Here is a 26,076-nt window from a genome sequence, read left to right on the forward strand (position 1 = left end):
ATAGAGACATAACAACCCCCTCCTCTAACTATAATAGAGACATAACAACCCCCCTCCTCTAAGACATTACAACCCCCTTCTAACATTTAAGTCATTTAGCAGACGCTCTTATCCAGAGCACTTACAACCCCCTCCTCTAACTATAATAGAGACATAACAACCCCCTCCTCTAACTTACATAATAGAGACATAACAACCCCCCCCTCCTCTAACTATAATAGAGACATAACAACCCCCTCCTCTAACATTATAACTATAATAGAGACATAACAACAACCCCCTCCTCTAACTATAATAGAGACATAACAACCCCCCCTCCTCTAACTATAATAGAGACATAACAACCCCCCCTCCTCTAACTATAATAGAGACATAACAACCCCCTCCTCTAACTATAATAGAGACATAACAACCCCCCTCCTCTAACTATAATAGAGACATAACAACCCCCTCCTCTAAGACATTACATTTAACATTTAAGTCATTTAGCAGACGCCTCTTATCCAGAGAGACATAACAACCCCCCTCCTCTAACTATAATAGAGACATAACAACCCCCTCCTCTAACTATAATAGAGACATAACAACCCCCCTCCTCTAACTATAATAGAGACATAACAACCCCCTCCTCTAACTATAATAGAGACATAACAACCCCCTCCTCTAACTATAATAGAGACATAACAACCCCCTCCTCTAACTATAATAGAGACATAACAACCCCCCCTCCTCTAACTATAATAGAGACATAACAACCCCCTCCTCTAAGACATTACATTTAACATTTAAGTCATTTAGCAGACGCTCTTATCCAGAGCGACTTACAACCCCCTCCTCTAACTATAATAGAGACATAACAACCCCCTCCTCTAAGACATTACATTTAACATTTAAGTCATTTAGCAGACGCTCTTATCCAGAGCTCAACCCCTCCTCTAACTATAATAGAGACATAACAACCCCCTCCTCTAACTATAATAGAGACATAACAACCCCCCCTCCTCTAAGACATTACATTTACATTTAAGTCATTTAGCAGACGCTCTTATCCAGAGCGACTTACAAAGTGGTGCGTTCACCTTAAGACATCCAGTGGAATGATCAGAATATGTACTTGTTACATTACTACAGTTACTAAGTACTGTTGGTATGTTTTGGATTTTCATTTGCACAGTCATGTTCGCCATATATCATGTTCACCATATATCATGTTAACAACATGTTCACCATATATCATGTTCACCATATAACATGTTCACCATATATCATGTTCACCATATATCATGTTCACCATATATCATGTTCACCGTATATCATGTTCACCATATATCATGTTAACAACATGTTCACCATATATCATGTTCACCATATATCATGTTCACCATATATCATGTTCACCGTATATCATGTTCATCATGTTCACCATATATCATGTTAACAACATGTTCACCATATATCATGTTCACCATATATCATGTTAACAACATGTTCACCATATATCATGTTCACCATATATCATGTTCACCATATATCATGTTCACCGTATATCATGTTCACCATATATCATGTTAACAACATGTTCACCATATATCATGTTCACCATATATCATGTTAACAACATGTTCACCATATATCATGTTCACCATATATCATGTTCACCATATATCATGTTCACCGTATATCATGTTCATCATGTTCACCATATATCATGTTAACAACATGTTCACCATATATCATGTTCACCATATATCATGTTAACAACATGTTCACCATATATCATGTTCACCATATATCATGTTCACCATATATCATGTTCATCATATGTAATGTTCACCGTATATCATGTTCACCGTATATCATGTTCACCATATATCATGTTCATCATATGTAACGTTCACCATATATCATGTTCACCGTATATCATGTTCACCATATATCATGTTCACCGTATATCATGTTCATCATGTTCACCATATATCATGTTCATCATATATCATGTTCACCATATATCATGTTCACCATATATCATGTTCACCGTATATCGTTCACCGTATATCATGTTCACCGTATATCATGTTCACCGTATATCATGTTCACCATATATCATGTTCACCATATATCATGTTCACCATATATCATGTTCACCTTGTATCATGTTCACCGTATATCATGTTCATCATGTTCACCATATATCATGTTCACCATATATCATGTTCACCATATATCATGTTCATCATGTTCACCATATATCATGTTCATCATATATCATGTTCACCATATATCATGTTCACCATATATCATGTTCACCGTATATCATGTTCACCATATATCATGTTCACCGTATATCATGTTCACCGTATATCATGTTCACCATATATCATGTTCATCATGTTCACCATATATCATGTTCACCATATATCATGTTCACTATATATCATGTTCACCGTATATCATGTTCATCATGTTCACCATATATCATGTTCACCATATATCATGTTCACCATATATCATGTTCACCATATATCATGTTCACCATATATCATGTTCATCATGTTCACCATATATCATGTTCACCATGTATCATGTTCACCATATATCATGTTCACCATATATCATGTTCATCATGTTCACCATGTATCATGTTCACCATATATCATGTTCACCATATATCATGTTCACCATATATCATGTTCACCATATATCATGTTCACCATATATCATGTTCATCATGTTCACCATATATCATGTTCACCATATATCATGTTCATCATGTATCATGTTCACCATGTATCATGTTCACCATATATCATGTTCATCATGTTCACCATATATCATGTTCACCATATATCATGTTCACCTTATATCATGTTCACCGTATATCATGTTCACCATATATCATGTTCATCATGTTCACCATATATCATGTTCACCATATATCATGTTCACCATATATCATGTTCACCATATATCATGTTCACCGTATATCATGTTCACCATATATCATGTTCACCATATATCATGTTCACCGTATATCATGTTCACCGTATATCATGTTCACCATATATCATGTTCATCATGTTCACCATATATCATGTTCACCATATATCATGTTCACCGTATATCATGTTCACCGTATATCATGTTCACCATATATCATGTTCACCGTATATCATGTTCACCATATATCATGTTCACCGTATATCATGTTCATCATGTTCACCATATATCATGTTCACCATATATCATGTTCACCATATATCATGTTCACCGTATATCATGTTCATCATGTTCACCATATATCATGTTCACCATGTATCATGTTCACCATATATCATGTTCACCATATATCATGTTCATCATGTTCACCATGTATCATGTTCACCATATATCATGTTCACCATATATCATGTTCACCATATATCATGTTCACCATATATCATGTTCATCATGTTCACCATATATCATGTTCACCATATATCATGTTCATCATGTATCATGTTCACCATGTATCATGTTCACCATATATCATGTTCATCATGTTCACCATATATCATGTTCATCATGTTCACCGTATATCATGTTCACCATATATCATGTTCACCATATATCATGTTCACCATATGTCATGTTCACCATATATCATGTTCACCATATATCATGTTCACCATATATCATGTTCATCATGTATCATGTTCACCGTATATCATGTTCACCATATATCATGTTCACCATATATCATGTTCATCATGTTAATCAATTCAAAACTTGTTTTAGAAAGTTTTGTATTTTTAAAATCAATTCAAAATTTTCTCATTTACATTTATAGGTATAAACCCCCCTTTTCTCATTTACATAGGTATAAACCCCCCTTTTCTCATTTACATAGGTATAAACCCCCCTTTTCTCATTTACATAGGTATAAACCCCCCTTTTCTCATTTACATAGGTATAAACCCCCCTTTTCTCATTTACATAGGTATATACCCCCCTTTTCTCATTTACATAGGTATAAACCCCCCTTTTCTCATTTACATAGGTATAAACCCCCTTTTCTCATTTACATAGGTATATACCCCCTTTTCTCATTTACATAGGTATAAACCCCCTTTTCTCATTTACATAGGTATAAACCCCCTTTTCTCATTTACATAGGTATAAACCCCTTTTCTCATTTACATAGGTATAAACCCCCCTTTTCTCATTTACATAGGTATAAACCCCCCTTTTCTCATTTACATAGGTATAAACCCCCCTTGAGTCAAAACATGTTAGAATCGCCTTTGTCTGCGAATACAGCTGTGAGTCTTTCTGGGTAAGAACTTTTCATACCTGGATTGTACAATATTTACATATAATTGTTTTTTTAAATTCTTCAAGGTCTTTCAAGTTGGTTGTTGATTATTGCTAGATAACCATTGCCATGTCTTTCCAAAGATATTCAAGCGAATTTATGTCAGAACTGTAACTAGGCCACTCAGAAACCTTCCATGTTGTCTTGGTAATCAACTCCATTGTATATGTGGCCTTGTGTTTTAGGTTATTGTCCTGCTGAAAGGTGAATTTGTCTCCCATTGTCTGTTTATTTAAGAAAACTCCCTAGTTCTTGCCGAGCATCGCTTGACTGAGGGACCTTACAAATAACTGTATATGTTGGGTACAGAGACGAGGTAGTCATTCAAAAACCACGTTAAATGCATTTTTTTTGCACACATTGTGAGTCCATGCAACTTCCTGAACTAATTTGAGTTTTTCCATAACAAAGGGGTTGAATATGTATTGACTCAACACATTTCAGAGTTTCATGTTTAATCATTTGTAAAAGTGTTCTGTGGACATAATTCCACTTTGACATTACGGGGTATTGTGTGTAGGCCACTGATGCACAACCTCAGTTAAATCACTGTTAAATGCAGTCTGTAATGGATTTGTTTTATTTTTTAAGTCCAGAGGTTTGAATACTTTCTGAAGCCAGGTTTTAGCTGAGAACAAGGATAGGGGTGGTCGGAGGAGCAAACAAGGAGAACTGGTCGACATTACACACAGTCTTCTCGTGGCAGACAGACTGTTTCTGACTCCTCTGATTACGGTAGCCAATTACAGTATCTGTGAATTCAGTCCATATTCTGTTCGGACGGACAGACAGACAGACACCTTCCCTCGGCAGCAGAGAGCAGACAGACGGACGTGCTGTCTGAAAGACAGACGAACAGAAAAACAGACTGAAACCTTCCGCCATTAACTATCCCCAGAACAGACTGAATCCTCCCCTCATCAGGCCCAGAGGGAATTGTCTCAGCTCTCACATGACGAGGCAGAAATGTCAATTCAGCCATCTACCAAAGATTCCCCAGTCACATTGTCTCAGGCTGTGTTGCTGACCAGAGATGGTCGGGATGGTATTTTGGTATTTGGTATTTTATTAGGATCCCCATTAGCTGTTGCAAAAGCAGCAGCTACTCTTCCTGGGGTCCACAAAAACATGGAACATAAAATGGAATGACATAATACAGAACATCATTAGACAAGAACAGCTCAAGGACAGAACTACATACATTTTTAAAAAGGCACACATAGCTGACATATCAATACATACATACAAACTATCAAGGTCAAATAGGGGAGAGGCGTTGTGCCGCGAGGTGTTGCTTTATCTGTTTTTTGAAAACCAGGTTTGCTGTTTATTTGAGCAATATGAGATGGAAGGAAGTTCCATGCTATAAGGGCTCTATATACAGTGGGGCAAAAAAGTATTTAGTCAGCCACCAATTGTGCAAGTTCTCCCACTTAAAAAGATGAGAGAGGCCTGTAATTTTCATCATAGGTACACTTCAACTATGACAGACAAAATGAGAAAAGAAAAATTAAGAAAATCACATTGTAGGATTTTTAATGAATTTATTTGCAAATTATGGTGGACGTTTTGTTGTAAGTCGCTCTGGATAAGAGCGTCTGCTAAATGACTTAAATGTAATGTAATGTAATATTATTATATTATATAACATCATTTATTTATGAAGAAAATAAATAGCAGGAGCTTCATCTTCAGGTATTCCAATAACCACAGGTGCTCTTTGAGGGGATTCCCCGTTGAGAGAAACAGGACAAGTGTACAGAATATTTTATCTTTGTTGATACAGTACCTGTCAAATTTTTGGACACATCAAGAGGTTTTTCTTTATTTTGACTATTTTCTTCCATTGTAGAATAATAGTGAAGTTATCAAACTATGAAATAACATGTAGTCATGTAGTAACCAAAAAAGTGTTAAACAAATCCAAATATATTTTATATTTGAGATTTTTCAAAGTAGCCACCCTTTGCCTTGATGACAACTCTTGGCAATCAATCCTAGCACTGTTGTGTCATCCTCAAACCTGATGATTGAGATGGAGGTGTGCTTGGCCACGCAGTCATGGGTGAACAGTCTTGAAACAGCAGGAAGGGGAACTGTAGAATTATGTGGGATAGCCTGCCATTTGTTGGGCTCAAAGGCTTTGACACCTCTCACCTCAAACCTCAGTGCTAATTGAAGTTCTATCTGGTCTTTCTGGTCTGTCTCAGTTCCAGGTTGGAATGGTGTATTTATCCTTCCAGATCATTTTTGTGCAAAAATTAGGTTGTCGGTTTGGAGTTTTGATTTGGAGTCAAGGTTATGCTGTGGTCGGTGTCATCCTGTATATGTCCCTGCCAAAAATACAAGTTAATCTTACTCTAAATGTATATTTTCTTGTAGAAACAAGCTGAAAAATCTGCACATCTGCTCATGACCACTCTCTCCAGTGTGTTGATTAATACTGGCCCGAGAAATGTATATAATGTCAGAAACAAAATAAATATTTTTTACAAAATCTTTGACTGTCTGAATTTTGTTGTGCTGGTGGATGGGGTTCTTGTGCTTATGTGAGGGGGTTGTTGTCCTGTGTGGGGGTTGTTGTCCTGGTGGATGGGGTTCTTGTGCTGGTGAGGGGTTGTTGTCCTGTGTGAGGGGTTGTTGTGCTGTGTGAGGGGGTTGTTGTGCTGTGTGAGGGGTTGTTGTGCTGTGTGGAGGGGGTTGTTGTGCTGTGTGAGGGGGTTGTTGTGCTGTGTGAGGGGTTGTTGTGCTGGTGGAGGGGTTGTTGTGCTGTGTGAGGGGGTTGTTGTGCTGGTGGAGGGGGTTGTTGTGCTGTGTGGGGGTTGTTGTGCTGTGTGAGGGGGTTGTTGTGCTGGTGGAGGGGTTGTTGTGCTGTGTGAGGGGGTTGTTGTGCTGGTGGAGGGGGTTGTTGTGCTGTGTGAGAGGGTTGTTGTGCTGGTGGAGGGGTTGTTGTGCTGTGTGAGGGGGTTGTTGTGCTGTGTGAGGGGTTGTTGTGCTGTGTGAGGGGTTGTTGTGCTGGTGGTGGGGGTTGTTGTGCTGTGTGAGGGGGTTGTTGTGCTGTGTGAGGGGGTTGTTGTGCTGTGTGAGGGGGTTGTTGTGCTGTGTGAGGGGTTGTTGTGCTGTGTGAGGGGTTGTTGTGCTGGTGGAGGGGTTGTTGTGCTGTGTGAGGGGTTGTTGTGCTGTGTGAGGGGGTTGTTGTGCTGTGTGAGGGGGTTGTTGTGCTGTGAGGGGTTGTTGTGCTGTGGGGGGTTGTTGTGCTGGTGGAGGGGGTTGTTGTGCTGTGTGAGGGGTTGTTGTGCTGTGTGAGGGGTTGTTGTGCTGTGTGAGGGGGTTGTTGTGCTGTGTGAGGGGTTGTTGTGCTGGTGGTGGGGGTTGTTGTGCTGTGTGAGGGGGTTGTTGTGCTGTGTGAGGGGTTGTTGTGCTGTGTGAGGGGTTGTTGTGCTGTGTGAGGGGGTTGTTGTGCTGTGTGAGGGGTTGTTGTGCTGTGTGAGGGGGTTGTTGTGCTGTGTGAGGGGGTTGTTGTGCTGTGGAGGGGTTGTTGTGCTGTGTGGGGGTTGTTGTGCTGGTGGAGGGGTTGTTGTGCTGTGTGAGGGGGTTGTTGTGCTGGTGGAGGGGTTGTTGTGCTGGTGGAGGGGTTGTTGTGCTGTGTGAGGGGGTTGTTGTGCTGTGTGAGGGGTTGTTGTGCTGGTGGAGGGGTTGTTGTGCTGTGTGAGGGGTTGTTGTGCTGGTGGAGGGGGTTGTTGTGCTGTGTGGGGGTTGTTGTGCTGTGTGGGGGTTGTTGTGCTGGTGAGGGGTTCTTGAGCTGTGTGAGGGGTTGTTGTGCTGTGTGAGGGGTTGTTGTCCTGTGTGAGGGGGTTGTTGTGCTGTGTGAGGGGGTTGTTGTGCTGTGTGAGGGGTTGTTGTGCTGGTGGAGGGGGTTGTTGTGCTGTGTGAGGGGTTGTTGTGCTGTGTGGGGGTTGTTGTGCTGGTGGAGGGGTTGTTGTGCTGTGTGAGGGGTTGTTGTGCTGTGTGAGGGGTTGTTGTGCTGTGTGAGGGGTTGTTGTGCTGTGTGAGGGGTTGTTGTGCTGTGTGAGGGGGTTGTTGTGCTGGTGGAGGGGTTGTTGTGCTGTGTGGGGGGTTGTTGTGCTGGTGGAGGGGTTGTTGTTCTGGTGGAGGGGGTTGTTGTGCTGGTGGAGGGGTTGTTGTGCTGTGTGAGGGGGTTGTTGTGCTGTGTGAGGGGGTTGTTGTGCTGGTGGAGGGGTTGTTGTGCTGGTGGAGGGGTTGTTGTGCTGTGTGGGGGGTTGTTGTGCTGTGTGGGGGGTTGTTGTGCTGTGTGAGGGGGTTGTTGTGCTGTGTGAGGGGTTCTTGTGCTGGTGGAGGGGTTGTTGTGCTGTGTGAGGGGGTTCTTGTGCTGGTGGAGGGGTTGTTGTGCTGTGTGAGGGGTTGTTGTGCTGTGTGAGGGGGTTGTTGTGCTGGTGGAGGGGTTGTTGTTCTGGTGGAGGGGTTGTTGTGCTGGTGGAGGGGTTGTTGTGCTGTGTGAGGGGGTTGTTGTGCTGGTGGAGGGGGTTGTTGTGCTGTGTGAGGGGGTTGTTGTGCTGTGTGAGGGGTTGTTGTGCTGGTGGAGGGGTTGTTGTTCTGGTGGAGGGGGTTGTTGTGCTGGTGGAGGGGTTGTTGTGCTGGTGGAGGGGTTGTTGTGCTGTGAGGGGGTTGTTGTGCTGTGTGAGGGGTTGTTGTGCTGGTGGAGGGGGTTGTTGTGCTGTGTGAGGGGTTGTTGTGCTGGTGGAGGGGGTTGTTGTGCTGTGTGGGGGGTTGTTGTGCTGTGTGAGGGGTTGTTGTGCTGTGTGAGGGGGTTGTTGTGCTGTGTGAGGGGTTGTTGTGCTGGTGGAGGGGTTGTTGTGCTGTGGAGGGGTTGTTGTGCTGTGTGAGGGGGTTGTTGTGCTGGTGGAGGGGTTGTTGTGCTGTGTGGGGGGGTTGTTGTGCTGTGTGGGGGGTTGTTGTGCTGGTGGGGGGGTTGTTGTGCTGTGTGAGGGGTTGTTGTGCTGTGTGAGGGGTTGTTGTGCTGGTGGTGGGGTTGTTGTGCTGTGTGAGGGGGTTGTTGTGCTGTGTGAGGGGTTGTTGTGCTGTGTGAGGGGTGGTTGTGCTGGTGGAGGGGGTTGTTGTTCTGGTGGAGGGGGTTGTTGTGCTGTGTGGAGTGGTTGTTGTGCTGTGTGAGGGGGTTGTTGTGCTGGTGGAGGGGGTTGTTGTGCTGTGTGAGGGGGTTGTTGTGCTGTGTGAGGGGTTGTTGTGCTGGTGGAGGGGTTGTTGTGCTGGTGAGGGGTTGTTGTGCTGTGTGAGGGGGTTGTTGTGCTGTGTGAGGGGTTGTTGTGCTGGGGAGGGGGTTGTTGTGCTGGTGGAGGGGGTTGTTGTGCTGTGTGAGGGGTTGTTGTGCTGGGGGAGGGGTTGTTATCCTGGGGGAGGGGGTTAACCCCCAGAGAGGGGTTAGCAGAGCAACAGGTACTGTGGTCCCAGTGAGCTAACAGAGCAACAGGTACTGTGGTCCCACTGAGCTAACAGAGCAATAGAGAAACCAAGGATGCATCCCAAATGACGCCCTATTGCATATAGAGTACACTATACCAGCAGTAGGCTAGCATCCCATATATAGTACACTATACCAGCAGTAGGCTAGCATCCCATATATAGTACACTATACCAGCAGTAGGCTAGCATCCCATATATAGTACACTATACCAGCAGTAGGCTAGTATCCCATATATAGTACACTATACCAGCAGTAGGCTAGCATCCCATATATAGTACACTATACCAGCAGTAGGCTAGCATCCCATATATAGTTCACTATACCAGCAGTAGGCTAGCATCCCAGCATCCCATATATGGTACACTATACCAGCAGTAGGCTAGCATCCCATATATAGTACACTATACCAGCAGTAGGCTAGCATCCCATATATAGTACACTATACCAGCAGTAGGCTAGCATCCCATATATAGTACACTATTCCAGCAGTAGGCCAGCATCACAGCATCCCATATATAGTACACTATACCAGCAGTAGGCTAGCATCCCAGCATCCCATTGAGAGTACACTATACCAGCAGTAGGCTAGTATCCCATATATAGTACACTATACCAGCATTAGGCTAGCATCCCAGCATCCCATATATAGTACACTATACCAGCAGTAGGCTAGCATCCCATATATAGTACACTATACCAGCAGTAGGCTAGCATCCCATATATAGTACACTATACCAGCAGTAGGCTAGCATCCCATATATAGTACACTATTCCAGCAGTAGGCTAGCATCACAGCATCCCATATATAGTACACTATACCAGCAGTAGGCTAGCATCCCATATATAGTACACTATACAAGCAGTAGGCTAGCATCCCATATATAGTTCACTATACCAGCAGTAGGCTAGCATCCCAGCATCCCATATATGGTACACTATACCAGCAGTAGGCTAGTTATCCCATATATAGTACACTATACCAGCATTAGGCTAGCATCCCAGCATCCCATATATAGTACACTATACCAGCAGTAGGCTAGCATCCCATATATAGTACACTATACCAGCAGTAGGCTAGCATCCCATATATAGTACACTATACCAGCAGTAGGCTAGCATCCCATATATAGTACACTATTCCAGCAGTAGGCTAGCATCACAGCATCCCATATATAGTACACTATACCAGCAGTAGGGTAGCATCCTATATATATAGTACACTATACCAGCAGTAGGCTAGCATACCAGCATGCCATATATAGTACACTATACCAGCAGTTGGCTAGCATCCCAGCATCCCATATATAGTACACTATACCAGCAGTAGGCTAGCATCCCATATATAGTACACTATACCAGCAGTAGGCTAGCATCCCAGCATCCCATTGAGAGTACACGATACCAGCAGTAGGCTAGTATCCTGTATATAGTACACTATACCAGCAGTAAGCTAGCATCCCAGCATCCCATATATAGTACACTATACCAGCAGTAGGCTAGCATCCCATATATAGTACACTATACCAGCAGTAGGCTAGCATCCCATATATAGTTCACTATACCAGCAGTAGGCTAGCATCCCAGCATCCCATATATGGTACACTATACCAGCAGTAGGCTAGCATCCCATATATAGTACACTATACCAGCAGTAGGCTAGCATCCCATATATAGTACACTATACCAGCAGTAGGCTAGCATCCCATATATAGTACACTATTCCAGCAGTAGGCTAGCATCCCAGCATCCCATATATGTTACACTATAAGAGCAGTAGGCTAGCATCCCATATATAGTACACTATACCAGCAGTAGGCTAGCATCCCATATATAGTACACTATACCAGCAGTAGGCTAGCATCCCATATATAGTACACTATTCCAGCAGTAGGCTAGCATCCTATATATATAGTACACTATACCAGCAGTAGGCTAGCATCCCAGCATGCCATATATAGTACACTATACCAGCAGTGGGCTAGCATCCCAGCATCCCATATATAGTACACTATACCAGCAGTAGGCTAGTATCCCATGTATAGTACACTATACCAGCAGTAGGCTAGCATCCCATATATAGTACACTATACCAGCAGTAGGCTAGCATCCCATATATAGTTCACTATACCAGCAGTAGGCTAGCATCCCAGCATCCCATATATGGTACACTATACCAGCAGTAGGCTAGCATCCCATATATAGTACACTATACCAGCAGTAGGCTAGCATCCCATATATAGTACACTATACCAGCAGTAGGCTAGCATCCCATATATAGTACACTATTCCAGCAGTAGGCTAGCATCACAGCATCCCATATATAGTACACTATACCAGCAGTAGGCTAGCATCCCAGCATCCCATTGAGAGTACACTATACCAGCAGTAGGCTAGTATCCCATATATAGTACACTATACCAGCATTAGGCTAGCATCCCAGCATCCCATATATAGTACACTATACCAGCAGTAGGCTAGCATCCCATATATAGTACACTATACAAGCAGTAGGCTAGCATCCCATATATAGTACACTATACAAGCAGTAGGCTAGCATCCCATATATAGTTCACTATACCAGCAGTAGGCTAGCATCACAGCATCCCATATATAGTACACTATACCAGCAGTAGGCTAGCATCACAGCATCCCATATATAGTACACTATACCAGCAGTAGGCTAGCATCACAGCATCCCATATATAGTACACTATACCAGCAGTAGGCTAGCATCCCATATATAGTACACTATACAAGCAGTAGGCTAGCATCCCATATATAGTACACTATACCAGCAGTAGGCTAGCATCCCAGCATCCCATATATGTACACTATACCAGCAGTAGGCTAGCATCCCATATATAGTACACTATACCAGCATTAGGCTAGCATCCCAGCATCCCATATATAGTACACTATACCAGCAGTAGGCTAGCATCCCATATATAGTACACTATACCAGCAGTAGGCTAGCATCCCAGTACATACCAGCAGTAGGCTAGCATCCCATATATAGTACACTATTCCAGCAGTAGGCTAGCATCACAGCATCCCATATATAGTACACTATACCAGCAGTAGGCTAGCATCCTATATATATAGTACACTATACCAGCAGTAGGCTAGCATACCAGCATGCCATATATAGTACACTATACCAGCAGTTGGCTAGCATCCCAGCATCCCATATATAGTACACTATACCAGCAGTAGGCTAGCATCCCATATATAGTACACTATTCCAGCAGTAGGCTAGCATCACAGCATCCCATATATAGTACACTATACCAGCAGTAGGCTAGCATCCCAGCATCCCATTGAGAGTACACTATACCAGCAGTAGGCTAGTATCCCATATATAGTACACTATACCAGCATTAGGCTAGCATCCCAGCATCCCATATATAGTACACTATACCAGCAGTAGGCTAGCATCCTATATATAGTACACTATACCAGCAGTAGGCTAGCATCCCATATATAGTACACTATACCAGCAGTAGGCTAGCATCCCATATATAGTACACTATACCAGCATTAGGCTAGCATCCCAGCATCCCATATATAGTACACTATACCAGCAGTAGGCTAGCATCCCATATATAGTACACTATACCAGCAGTAGGCTAGCATCCCAGCATATACCAGCAGTAGGCTAGCATCCCATATATAGTACACTATTCCAGCAGTAGGCTAGCATCACAGCATCCCATATATAGTACACTATACCAGCAGTAGGCTAGCATCCTATCCACATACCAGCAGTATAGTACACTATACCAGCAGTAGGCTAGCATCCCAGCATCCCATATATAGTACACTATACCAGCAGTAGGCTAGCATCCCATATATAGTACACTATACCAGCAGTAGGCTAGCATCCCAGCATCCCATTGAGAGTACACGATACCAGCAGTAGGCTAGTATCCCGTATATAGTACACTATACCAGCAGTAAGCTAGCATCCCAGCATCCCATATATAGTACACTATACCAGCAGTAGGCTAGCATCCCATATATAGTACACTATACCAGCAGTAGGCTAGCATCCCATATATAGTTCACTATACCAGCAGTAGGCTAGCATCCCAGCATCCCATATATGGTACACTATACCAGCAGTAGGCTAGCATCCCATATATAGTACACTATACCAGCAGTAGGCTAGCATCCCATATATAGTACACTATACCAGCAGTAGGCTAGCATCCCATATATAGTACACTATTCCAGCAGTAGGCTAGCATCCCAGCATCCCATATATAGTTCACTATACAAGCAGTAGGCTAGAATCCCAGCATCCCATATATGTTACACTATAAGAGCAGTAGGCTAGCATCCCATATATAGTACACTATACCAGCAGTAGGCTAGCATCCCATATATAGTACACTATACCAGCAGTAGGCTAGCATCCCATATATAGTACACTATTCCAGCAGTAGGCTAGCATCCTATATATATAGTACACTATACCAGCAGTAGGCTAGCATCCCAGCATGCCATATATAGTACACTATACCAGCAGTGGGCTAGCATCCCAGCATCCCATATATAGTACACTATACCAGCAGTAGGCTAGTATCCCATATATAGTACACTATACCAGCAGTAGGCTAGCATCCCATATATAGTACACTATACCAGCAGTAGGCTAGCATCCCATATATAGTTCACTATACCAGCAGTAGGCTAGCATCCCAGCATCCCATATATGGTACACTATACCAGCAGTAGGCTAGCATCCCATATATAGTACACTATACCAGCAGTAGGCCATCCCATATATAGTACACTATACCAGCAGTAGGCTAGCATCCCATATATAGTACACTATTCCAGCAGTAGGCTAGCATCATCCCATATATAGTACACTATACCAGCAGTAGGCTAGCATCCCAGCATCCCATTGAGAGTACACTATACCAGCAGTAGGCTAGTATCCCATATATAGTACACTATACCAGCAGTAGGCTAGCATCCCAGCATCCCATATATAGTACACTATACCAGCAGTAGGCTAGCATCCCATATATAGTACACTATACCAGCAGTAGGCTAGCATCCCAGCATCCAGCAGTAGGCTAGCATCCCATATATAGTACACTATTCCAGCAGTAGGCTAGCATCCCAGCATCCCATACTATACCAGCAGTAGGCTAGCATCCCATATATAGTACACTATACAAGCAGTAGGCTAGCATCCCATATATAGTTCACTATACCAGCAGTAGGCTAGCATCCCAGCATCCCATATATGGTACACTATACCAGCAGTAGGCTAGCATCCCATATATAGTACACTATACCAGCATTAGGCTAGCATCCCAGCATCCCATATATAGTACACTATACCAGCAGTAGGCTAGCATCCCATATATAGTACACTATACCAGCAGTAGGCTAGCATCCCAGCATCCAGCAGTAGGCTAGCATCCCATATATAGTATATTCCAGCAGTAGGCTAGCATCAGCATCCCATATATACCAGCAGTAGGCTAGCATCCCATATATAGTACACTATACCAGCAGTAGGCTAGCATCCCATATATAGTACACTATACCAGCAGTAGGCTAGCATCCCATATATAGTACACTATTCCAGCAGTAGGCTAGCATCACAGCATCCCATATATAGTACACTATACCAGCAGTAGGCTAGCATACCAGCATGCCATATATAGTACACTATACCAGCAGTTGGCTAGCATCCCAGCATCCCATATATAGTACACTATACCAGCAGTAGGCTAGCATCCCATATATAGTACACTATACCAGCAGTAGGCTAGCATCCCAGCATCCCATTGAGAGTACACGATACCAGCAGTAGGCTAGTATCCCATATATAGTACACTATACCAGCAGTAAGCTAGCATCCCAGCATCCCATATATAGTACACTATACCAGCAGTAGGCTAGCATCCCATATATAGTACACTATACCAGCAGTAGGCTAGCATCCCATATATAGTTCACTATACCAGCAGTAGGCTAGTATCCCAGCATCCCATATATGGTACACTATACCAGCAGTAGGCTAGCATCCCATATATAGTACACTATACCAGCAGTAGGCTAGCATCCCATATATAGTACACTATACCAGCAGTAGGCTAGCATCCCATATATAGTACACTATTCCAGCAGTAGGCTAGCATCCCAGCATCCCATATATAGTTCACTATACCAGCAGTAGGCTAGAATCCCAGCATCCCATATATGTTACACTATAAGAGCAGTAGGCTAGCATCCCATATATAGTACACTATACCAGCAGTAGGCTAGCATCCCATATATAGTACACTATACCAGCAGTAGGCTAGCATCCCATATATAGTACACTATTCCAGCAGTAGGCTAGCACCCTATATATATAGTACACTATACCAGCAGTAGGCTAGCATCCCAGCATGCCATATATAGTACACTATACCAGCAGTGGGCTAGCATCCCAGCATCCCATATATAGTACGCTATACCAGCAGTTGGCTAGCATCCCAGCATCCCATTATAGTACACTATACCAGCAGTAGGCTAGCATCCCAGCATCCCATTGAGAGTACACTATACCAGCAGTAGGCTAGTATCCCATATATAGTACACTATACCAGCAGTAGGCTAGCATCCCAGCATCCCATATATAGTACACTATACCAGCAGTAGGCTAGCATCCCATATATAGTACACTATACCAGCAGTAGGCTAGCATCACAGCATCCCATCTATAGTACACTATACCAGCAGTAGGCTAGCATCCCATATATAGTACACTATACCAGCAGTAGGCTAGCATCCCATATATAGTACACTATACCAGCAGTAGGCTAGCATCCCATATATAGTACACTATACCAGCAGTAGGCTAGCATCCCATATATAGTACACTATTCCAGCAGTAGGCTAGCGTCCCAGCATCCCATATATAGTACACGATACCAGCAGTAGGCTAGCATCCCATATATAGTACACTATACCAGCAGTAGTCTAGCATCCCATATATAGTACACTATACCAGCAGTAGGCTAACATCACAGCATCCCATATATAGTATACTATACCAGCAGTAGGCTAGCATCCCATATATAGTACACTATACCAGCAGTAGGCTAGCATCCCATATATAGTACACTATACCAGCAGTAGGCTAGCATCCCATATATAGTACACTATACCAGCAGTAGGCTAGAATCCCATATATAGTACACTATACCAGCAGTAGGCTAGCATCCCATATATAGTACACTATACCAGCAGTAGGCTAGCATCCCAGCCTCCCATATATAGTACACTATACAAGCAGTAGGCTAGCATCCCATACATAGTACACTATACCAGCAGTAGGCTAGCGGCCCAGCATCCCATATATAGTACACTATACCAGCAGTAGGCTAGCATCCCATATATAGTACACTATACCAGCAGTAGGCTAGCATCCCAGCATACCATTGAGAGTACACTATACCAGCAGTAGGCTAGCATCCCATATATAGTACACTATACCAGCAGTAGGCTAGCATCCCAGCATCCCATATATAGTACACTATACCAGCAGTAGGCTAGCATCCCATATATAGTACACTATACCAGCAGGAGGCTAGCATCCCAGCATCCCATTTATAGTACACTATACCAGCAGTAGGCTAGCATCACAGCATCCAATATAGATTACACTATACCAGCAGTAGGCTAGCAACCCAGCATCCATATATAGTACACTATACCAGCAGTAGGCTAGCATCCCAGCATCCCATATATAGTACACTATACCAGCAGTTGGCTAGCATCCCAGCATCCCATTGAGAGTACACTATACCAGCAGTAGGCTTGTATCCCATATATAGTACACTATACCATCAGTAGGCTAGCATCCCAGCATCCCATATATAGTACACTATACCAGCAGTAGGCTAGCATCCCATATATAGTACACTATACCAGCAGTAGGCTAGCATCCCATATATAGTACACTATTCCAGCAGTAGGCTAGCGTCCCAGCATCCCATATATAGTACACGATACCAGCAGTAGGCTAGCATCCCATATATAGTACACTATACCAGCAGTAGTCTAGCATCCCATATATAGTACACTATACCAGCAGTAGGCTAACATCACAGCATCCCATATATAGTATACTATACCAGCAGTAGGCTAGCATCCCATATATAGTACACTATACCAGCAGTAGGCTAGCATCCCATATGTAGTACACTATACCAGCAGTAGGCTAGCATCCCATATATAGTACACTATACCAGCAGTAGGCTAGAATCCCATATATAGTACACTATACCAGCAGTAGGCTAGCATCCCATATATATTACACTATACCAGCAGTAGGCTAGCATCCCCGCCTCCCATATATAGTACACTATACAAGCAGTAGGCTAGCATCCCATACATAGTACACTATACCAGCAGTAGGCTAGCGGCCCAGCATCCCATATATAGTACACTATACCAGCAGTAGGCTAGCATCCCATATATAGTACACTATACCAGCAGTAGGCTAGCATCCCAGCATACCATTGAGAGTACACTATACCAGCAGTAGGCTAGCATCCCATATATAGTACACTATACCAGCAGTAGGCTAGCATCCCAGCATCCCATATATAGTACACTATACCAGCAGTAGGCTAGCATCCCATATATAGTACACTATACCAGCAGGAGGCTAGCATCCCAGCATCCCATTTATAGTACACTATACCAGCAGTAGGCTAGCATCACAGCATCCAATATAGATTACACTATACCAGCAGTAGGCTAGCAACCCAGCATCCATATATAGTACACTATACCAGCAGTAGGCTAGCGTCCCAGCATCCCATATATAGTACACTATACCAGCAGTTGGCTAGCATCCCAGCATCCCATTGAGAGTACACTATACCAGCAGTAGGCTTGTATCCCATATATAGTACACTATACCATCAGTAGGCTAGCATCCCAGCATCCCATATATAGTACACTATACCAGCAGTAGGCTAGCATCCCATATATTGTACACTATACCAGCAGTTGGCTAGCATCCCATATATAGTACACTATACCAGCAGTAGGCTAGCATCACAGCATCCCATTGAGAGTACACTATACCAGCAGTAGGCTAGCATCCCATATATAGTACACTATACCAGCAGTAGGCTAGCATCCCATATATAGTACACTATACCAGCAGTATGCTAGCATCCCATATATAGTACACTATACCAGCTGTAGGCTAGCATCACAGCATCCCATATATAGTAACCTATACCAGGAGTAGGCTAGCATCCCATATATAGTACACTATACCAGCAGTAGGCTAGCATCCCATATATAGTACACTATACCAGCAGTAGGCTAGCATCCCATATAGAGTACAATATACCAGCAGTAGGCTAGTCCCATATATAGTACACTATACCAGCAGTAGGCTAGCATCCCATATATAGTACACTATACCAGCAGTAGGCTAGCATCCCATATATACTACACTATTCCAGGAGTAGGCTAGCATCCCATATATAGTACACTATTCCAGCAGTAGGCTAGCGTCCCAGCATCCCATATATAGTATACTATACCAGCAGTAGGCTAGCATCCCATATATAGTACACTATACCAGCAGTAGGCTAGCATCCCATATATAGTACATACCAGCAGTAGGCTAGCATCCCATATATAGTACACTATACCAGCAGTAGGCTAGCATCCCATATATAGTACACTATACCAGCAGTAGGCTAATATCCCATATATATAGTACACTATACCAGCAGTAGGCTAGCATCCCAGCCTCCCATATATATACACTATACAAGCAGTAGGCTAGCATCCCATACATAGTACACTATACCAGCAGTAGGCTAGCGGCCCAGCATCCCATATATAGTACACTATACCAGCAGTAGGCTAGCATCCCAGCATACCATTGAGAGTACACTATACCAGCAGTAGGCTAGCATCCCATATATAGTACACTATACCAGCAGTAGGCTAGCATCCCAGCATCCCATATATAGTACACTATACCAGCAGTAGGCTAGCATCCCATATAGCATATACCAGCAGTAGGCTAGCATCCCATATATAGTACACTATTCCAGCAGTAGGCTAGCGTCCCAGCATCCCATATATAGTACACGATACCAGCAGTAGGCTAGCATCACAGCATCCCATATATAGTACACTATACCAGCAGTAGGCTAGCATCCCATATATAGTACACTATACCAGCAGTAGGCTAGCATCCCAGCATCCCATTGAGAGTACACGATACCAGCAGTAGGCTAGTATCCCATATATAGTACACTATACCAGCAGTAAGCTAGCATCCCAGCATCCCATATATAGTACACTATACCAGCAGTAGGCTAGCATCCCATATATAGTACACTATACCAGCAGTAGGCTAGCATCCCATATATAGTTCACTATACCAGCAGTAGGCTAGCAGCATCCCATATATGGTACACTATACCAGCAGTAGGCTAGCATCCCATATATAGTACACTATACCAGCAGTAGGCTAGCATCCCATATATAGTACACTATACCAGCAGTAGGCTAGCATCCCATATATAGTACACTATTCCAGCAGTAGGCTAGCATCCCAGCATCCCATATATAGTTCACTATACAAGCAGTAGGCTAGAATCCCAGCATCCCATATATGTTACACTATAAGAGCAGTAGGCTAGCATCCCATATATAGTACACTATACCAGCAGTAGGCTAGCATCCCATATATAGTACACTATACCAGCAGTAGGCTAGCATCCATATATATGTACACTATTCCAGCAGTAGGCTAGCATCCTATATATATAGTACACTATACCAGCAGTAGGCTAGCATCCCATGCCATATAGTACACTATACCAGCAGTGGTCTAGCATCCCAGCATCCCATATAGTACACTATACCAGCAGTAGGCTAGTATCCCATATATAGTACACTATACCAGCAGTAGGCTAGCATCCCATATATAGTACACTATACCAGCAGTAGGCTAGCATCCCATATATAGTTCACTATACCAGCAGTAGGCTAGCATCCCAGCATCCCATATATGGTACACTGTACCAGCAGTAGGCTAGCATCCCATATATAGTACACTATACCAGCAGTAGGCTAGCATCCCATATATAGTACACTATACCAGCAGTAGGCTAGCATCCCATATATAGTACACTATTCCAGCAGTAGGCTAGCATCACAGCATCCCATATATAGTACACTATACCAGCAGTAGGCTAGCATCCCATATATAGTACACTATACAAGCAGTAGGCTAGCATCCCATATATAGTTCACTATACCAGCAGTAGGCTAGCATCCCAGCATCCCATATATGGTACACTATACCAGCAGTAGGCTAGCATCCCATATATAGTACACTATACCAGCATTAGGCTAGCATCCCAGCATCCCATATATAGTACACTATACCAGCAGTAGGCTAGCATCCCATATATAGTACACTATACCAGCAGTAGGCTAGCATCCCATATATAGTACACTATACCAGCAGTAGGCTAGCATCCCATATATAGTACACTATTCCAGCAGTAGGCTAGCATCACAGCATCCCATATATAGTACACTATACCAGCAGTAGGCTAGCATCCTATATATATAGTACACTATACCAGCAGTAGGCTAGCATACCAGCATGCCATATATAGTACACTATACCAGCAGTTGGCTAGCATCCCAGCATCCCATATATAGTACACTATACCAGCAGTAGGCTAGCATCCCATATATAGTACACTATACCAGCAGTAGGCTAGCATCCCAGCATCCCATTGAGGTACACGATACCAGCAGTAGGCTAGCATCCCATATATAGTACACTATACCAGCAGTAGGCTAGCATCCCAGCATCCCATTATAGTACACTATACCAGCAGTAGGCTAGCATCCCATATATAGTACACTATACCAGCAGTAGGCTAGCATCCCATATATAGTTCACTATACCAGCAGTAGGCTAGTATCCCAGCATCCCATATATGTACACTATACCAGCAGTAGGCTAGCATCCCATATATAGTACACTATACCAGCAGTAGGCTAGCATCCCATATATAGTACACTATACCAGCAGTAGGCTAGCATCCCAGCATCCCATATATAGTTCATATACCAGCAGTAGGCTAGTCCCAGCATCCCATATATGTTACCATAAGCAGTAGGCTAGCATCCCATATATAGTACACTATACCAGCAGTAGGCTAGCATCCCATATATAGTACACTATACCAGCAGTAGGCTAGTCCCATATATAGTACACTATTCCAGCAGTAGGCTAGCATCCTATATATAGACTATACCAGCAGTAGGCTAGCATCCCAGCATGCCATATATAGTACACTATACCAGCAGTGGGCTAGCATCCCAGCATCCCATATATAGTACGCTATACCAGCAGTAGGCTAGCGGCCCAGCATCCCATATATAGTACACTATACCAGCAGTTGGCTAGCATCCCAGCATCCCATTGAGAGTACACTATACCAGCAGTAGGCTAGTATCCCATATATAGTACACTATACCAGCAGTAGGCTAGTATCCCATATATAGTACACTATACCAGCAGTAGGCTAGCATCCCAGCATCCCATATATAGTACACTATACCAGCAGTAGGCTAGCATCCCATATATAGTACACTATACCAGCAGTAGGCTAGGCTAGCATCCCATCTATAGTACACTATACCAGCAGTAGGCTAGCATCCCATATATAGTACACTATACCAGCAGTAGGCTAGCATCCCATATATAGTACACTATACCAGCAGTAGGCTAGCATCCCATATATAGTACACTATACCAGCAGTAGGCTAGCATCCCATATATAGTACACTATTCCAGCAGTAGGCTAGCATCCCAGCATCCCATATAGTACACTATACCAGCAGTAGGCTAGCATCCCATATATAGTACACTATACCAGCAGTAGGCTAGCATCCCATATATAGTACATACCAGCAGTAGGCTAACATCACAGCATCCATATATAGTATACTATACCAGCAGTAGGCTAGCATCCCATATATAGTACACTATACCAGCAGTAGGCTAGCATCCCATATATAGTACACTATACCAGCAGTAGGCTAGCATCCCATATATAGTACACTATACCAGCAGTAGGCTAGAATCCCATATATAGTACACTATACCAGCAGTAGGCTAGCATCCCATATATAGTACACTATACCAGCAGTAGGCTAGCATCCCCGCCTCCCATATATAGTACACTATACAAGCAGTAGGCTAGCATCCCATACATAGTACACTATACCAGCAGTAGGCTAGCGGCCCAGCATCCCATATATAGTACACTATACCAGCAGTAGGCTAGCATCCCATATATAGTACACTATACCAGCAGTAGGCATCCCAGCATACCATGAGAGTACACTATACCAGCAGTAGGCTAGCATCCCATATATAGTACATAGGCTAGCATCCCATCCATATATAGTACACTATACCAGCAGTAGGCTAGCATCCCATATATAGTACACTATACCAGCAGGAGGCTAGCATCCCAGCATCCCATTTATAGTACACTATACCAGCAGTAGGCTAGCATCCCATATATAGTACACTATACCAGCAGTAGGCTAGCATCCCAGCATACCATTGAGAGTACACTATACCAGCAGTAGGCTAGCATCCCATATATAGTACACTATACCAGCAGTAGGCTAGCATCCCAGCATCCCATATATAGTACACTATACCAGCAGTAGGCTAGCATCCCATATATAGTACACTATACAAGCAGTCATCCATATATAGTTCACTATACCAGCAGTAGGCTAGCATCCCAGCATCCCATATATGGTACACTATACCAGCAGTAGGCTAGCATCCCATATATAGTACACTATACCAGCAGTAGGCTAGCATCCCATATATAGTACACTATACCAGCAGTAGGCTAGCATCCCAGCATCCCATATATAGTACACTATTCCAGCAGTAGGCTAGCATCCCAGCATCCCATATATAGTTCACTATACAAGCAGTAGGCTAGAATCCCAGCATCCCATATATGTTACACTATAAGAGCAGTAGGCTAGCATCCCATATATAGTACACTATACCAGCAGTAGGCTAGCATCCCATATATAGTACACTATACCAGCAGTAGGCTAGCATCCCATATATAGTACACTATTCCAGCAGTAGGCTAGCATCCTATATATATAGTACACTATACCAGCAGTAGGCTAGCATCCCAGCATGCCATATATAGTACACTATACCAGCAGTGGGCTAGCATCCCAGCATCCCATATATAGTACACTATACCAGCAGTAGGCTAGTATCCCATATATAGTACACTATACCAGCAGTAGGCTAGCATCCCATATATAGTACACTATACCAGCAGTAGGCTAGCATCCCATATATAGTTCACTATACCAGCAGTAGGCTAGCATCCCAGCATCCCATTGATGGTACACTATACCAGCAGTAGGCTAGCATCCCATATATAGTACACTATACCAGCAGTAGGCTAGCATCCCATATATAGTACACTATACCAGCAGTAGGCTAGCATCCCATATATAGTACACTATACCAGCAGTAGGCTAGCATCACAGCATCCCATATATAGTACACTATACCAGCAGTAGGCTAGCATCCCATATATAGTACACTATACAAGCAGTAGGCTAGCATCCCATATATAGTTCACTATACCAGCAGTAGGCTAGCATCCCAGCATCCCATATATGGTACACTATACCAGCAGTAGGCTAGCATCCCATATATAGTACACTATACCAGCAGTAGGCTAGCATCCCAGCATCCCATATATAGTACACTATACCAGCAGTAGGCTAGCATCCCATATATAGTACACTATACCAGCAGTAGGCTAGCATCCCATATATAGTACACTATACCAGCAGTAGGCTATATATAGTACACTATACCAGCAGTAGGCTAGCATCCCAGCATCCATATAGTACACTATACCAGCAGTAGGCTAGCATCCCATATATAGTACACTATACCAGCAGTAGGCTAGCATACCAGCATGCCATATATAGTACACTATACCAGCAGTAGGCTAGCATCCCAGCATCCCATATATAGTACACTATACCAGCAGTAGGCTAGCATCCCATATATAGTACACTATACCAGCAGTAGGCTAGCATCCCAGCATCCCATTGAGAGTACACGATACCAGCAGTAGGCTAGTATCCCATATATAGTACACTATACCAGCAGTAAGCTAGCATCCCAGCATCCCATATATAGTACACTATACCAGCAGTAGGCTAGCATCCCATATATAGTACACTATACCAGCAGTAGGCTAGCATCCCATATATAGTTCACTATACCAGCAGTAGGCTAGCATCCCAGCATCCCATATATGGTACACTATACCAGCAGTAGGCTAGCATCCCATATATAGTACACTATACCAGCAGTAGGCTAGCATCCCATATATAGTACACTATACCAGCAGTAGGCTAGCATCCCATATATAGTACACTATTCCAGCAGTAGGCTAGCATCCCAGCATCCCATATATAGTTCACTATACCAGCAGTAGGCTAGAATCCCAGCATCCCATATATGTTACACTATAAGAGCAGTAGGCTAGCATCCCATATATAGTACACTATACCAGCAGTAGGCTAGCATCCCATATATAGTACACTATACCAGCAGTAGGCTAGCATCCCATATATAGTACACTATTCCAGCAGTAGGCTAGCATCCTATATATATAGTACACTATACCAGCAGTAGGCTAGCATCCCAGCATGCCATATATAGTACACTATACCAGCAGTGGGCTAGCATCCCAGCATCCCATATATAGTACGCTATACCAGCAGTAGGCTAGCGGCCCAGCATCCCATATATAGTACACTATACCAGCAGTTGGCTAGCATCCCAGCATCCCATTGAGAGTACACTATACCAGCAGTAGGCTAGTATCCCATATATAGTACACTATACCAGCAGTAGGCTAGCATCCCAGCATCCCAGTAGCATCCCATCCCAGTACACTATACCAGCAGTAGGCTAGCATCCCATATATAGTACACTATACCAGCAGTAGGCTAGCATCACAGCATCCCATCTATAGTACACTATACCAGCAGTAGGCTAGCATCCCATATATAGTACACTATACCAGCAGTAGGCTAGCATCCCATATATAGTACACTATACCAGCAGTAG

Source organism: Oncorhynchus nerka, linkage group LG14 (assembly GCF_034236695.1).
Source record: "Oncorhynchus nerka isolate Pitt River linkage group LG14, Oner_Uvic_2.0, whole genome shotgun sequence".
Taxonomy (NCBI): domain Eukaryota; kingdom Metazoa; phylum Chordata; class Actinopteri; order Salmoniformes; family Salmonidae; genus Oncorhynchus; species Oncorhynchus nerka.